Source organism: Adiantum capillus-veneris, chromosome 26 (assembly GCF_014529385.1).
Source record: "Adiantum capillus-veneris isolate H3 chromosome 26, ASM1452938v2, whole genome shotgun sequence".
Taxonomy (NCBI): domain Eukaryota; kingdom Viridiplantae; phylum Streptophyta; class Polypodiopsida; order Polypodiales; family Pteridaceae; genus Adiantum; species Adiantum capillus-veneris.
Window position 1 is genome coordinate 107,300,586 of NC_140956.1, and position 2,980 is coordinate 107,303,565.

Genomic DNA, 2,980 nt, shown 5'->3' on the forward strand with positions numbered 1-2,980 from the left:
TAAATTAGAATATTAACCAACAAGGACACAAGAGTTGTCATGCACTAAAAAATTCAATAAATCTGTTATCACTTAAACCATGCAAATGAAAAGGGGTGTTTCTTATAGAAAATGCAACTGCCTCTAGCCATCCGCGCCGGCGCGGATGGCTACAGGTAGGTTTTTATTTAAAAAATGCATTCTTAGTACCAATTGCCTATAGCCATCCACGCCGGCGTGGATGGCTACAGGCAGGCTTCTTGTGGAAATTGGGAAATTCTGGCTTCAACATTGCATTTAGCACGCTCATCTTACAGACCCGCCAGGTGCTTGATATCAAGACCTGACTGCATTTGGCACCCTCATCTTACAGAGCCGCCAAGTGCTGTGTATCAAGAGCTGACTGCAACACGCTATTCTGATTGATTAGCAGGTGTCTTGATAGGCCGGCACCCACAAGGTAGGGTCGCCCACTCAAAAGTACCCATTCGCCTCTACAATAATACATAGCACAGTAGCTTGCACATGCTGTTAATTTTGGGCCTTAGCTTTGTCACATATGATCGCAGATACTGCATGTACAGTTGTGCAAGGAAGTGGGCAAAGGCCAGTGCATGTTCAGAGGATGTTCCTTTTTATTTGCATGCAGAATCTTGAGGGAGAAAAATTCGTCCAGAGCGCGCGCGCGAGAGAGAGAGAGAGGGAGAGAGAGAGAGAGAGAGAGAGAGAGAGAGAGAGAGAGAGAGAGAGAGAGAGAGAGAAAGAGAGAGAGAGAGAGAGAGAGCTTGTACTAGCCTACGCCAAGCATGGCCTGCAAAATGATGATCACGGTTTTGGCGCTGCTAGCATTGCTGGCAATAAGCAGTACTGCTGCCGACAGTCACGAAAGCGAGTGGAATATGCACCTCCACACTTGTGCCGACTTCATGGAGCAGCGCGGTGGGCAGCAACATGAACGCACCAGTCAACACAGCCAGCGATGCTGCCAGAATTTGCAGCACATCTCCTCCGAGGATGCCGTGCTCTACAGCCACCACATGTATCCCAACTGAGCCAGTGCTCGAAAAAAACCTAGGTCTAGTGTAGTATTTAAAAACCTACAAAAACTTGAAAAAATTAGTGTAATATGGTGTAAAAACCTTCAATTTTTTTCAATTTACCTCTGTTGTTTCACATATGTAGGTTTGCCAAGTTTTTGGAAAAAAGTTTTTTTCGAGCACTACTCCGGCCGTGAGTCATTGCCAGCAGGAGCGCATGACCAGAATGGCATCTCGTCTTCTTCAACAATGCGATCTGCGTCCTCGAGAGTGCAGAAGTCAAGATGCAGAGACCTGGCTTTGGTGGTGAGCTGATGAGAACTGCCAAGTGAACTAGGCACCAAAGTTTTCCACTTCAGTTTTTAATAAGCACACATAAAACATGTACATACCAGTAGAGATTGTCAGATACCGATCGGTATTTGAACAAGTCTATGCAAAATGTAGCTGGAAATAAATTTATTTTTGCCTGCTAGTAAGGCCACTTGAAAGGCAAATAAAAGAGAGAGAGAGAGAGAGAGAGAGAGAAAGAGAGAGAGAGGGAGAGAGAGAGAGCGATCTTTCTTCAACACTCTTTAGACGCATGTCTTGCATGGCATATTGGCGTCCTATATAAGGATTTGATAAACCCTGGATGGACTATCCTCATCGAGACTTTAAAAGAGTCCAAAAATTCAGTACGTTTAACGAATCACATGCACCTGAGGTGAGTGCTGGACAATGGGAAGGGATCGCCAATATTAGGGAGGGTGCCACTGAACATGAGATGACACCCACACTCGAGTGACCACGATCATGTGCGATAGAGAAAGGCCATATTTTATAGGGTGAGCTCATACCGAGCCTCGTCCAATTGACGTACTCATATGTCAAGGGCTTCAGTCTTGTTAGCGTTTAGATTTTGAGTAACTTCAACCTGGGAAAAATGTTATTTCTTCAATTAAATGAAGTATCCCTCTTGATGACGAGGCCGGACCACTAATCCGAAAAATATGTCAACTTAGCCTAGAGCTAGTTAGAAACTTAGTACAACCAGATGAGAGCAGAGTGAAACCCAAAAAGTCTATTAGATTTGGCAAGAAAATATAGTAAATATAGTTAGAAATATGGTCCAATTTGCCAAAAAAAATCACTAAAGTATTACCTATAAAGGGATTTTCATGAACATTGATGAGGATTGCTATTAGCGGGTTGTTGTAAACAACCACCACTATAAAGGATTACCAAAAACTCAAAGAAATTGAAGGTCATGTGTACATCCTTGGTAGGGGTTATCCACTTCTTTTGAAAGAAGTACTATGTGTGAATTATGATGTGCCATCTATTGCCTTTAGGATTGTCATCATGAGAGTTACTTGCTTCCCCCTAAAAAAAGTTTCACTTTCATTGTTGAATAACTAACTCCCTTAGATTCTGGCTTCACATGGATAGGCATATTCTATATATCCTTTGTCCTCTGATGTACAATGTTTGAGATCAAGGTTACTCTTTGAAAGAATATTTGGAGGCCATTGAAGACCAAACATCTTTGCATCTATTGACGTTTTTGAAGCACACGTGAAGTTTGGATGCTATAAAAATAGATGATGAAGAAGATGCATTATATGTGAAGTTGGGGGCATAGAAATAGATAAAGGAGAGTATGTTACTTTATTACTTAATCTTAAATTGCAACAATTATACAATGTGGATGTATTCAAGATGCTTTGCCAAATATTGCTCGATTTTGTGTTAGCTCGGAATGGCTCGCTCGGAGTTTGGGATTCCTCATTGAGTATAAATCAGGTCTTCAAGTGTTGCATCTACACGCAAAGATATTGGAAATGTTCAAGAGGTGTCTAAAGGTTGCAAAGTTTGCATCCTATCTGGAATCTTTGTTCAATCTTCTTGAGGGGAAAATTGGACCTAAACAGAAATATGAACCTAAACAGGAACTTGAATTGGAATCTAAATCTGAACTTGCT

The 2,980-nt window shown here is 41.8% G+C and overlaps 1 pseudogene; it reads left to right on the forward strand.

Moving 5' to 3' along the window:
• Window positions 1–785: 785 nt before the first annotated feature.
• On the forward strand, window positions 786–1,437 carry LOC147423960 (uncharacterized; annotated as a pseudogene).
• The last annotated feature ends 1,543 nt before the right edge of the window (window positions 1,438–2,980 follow it).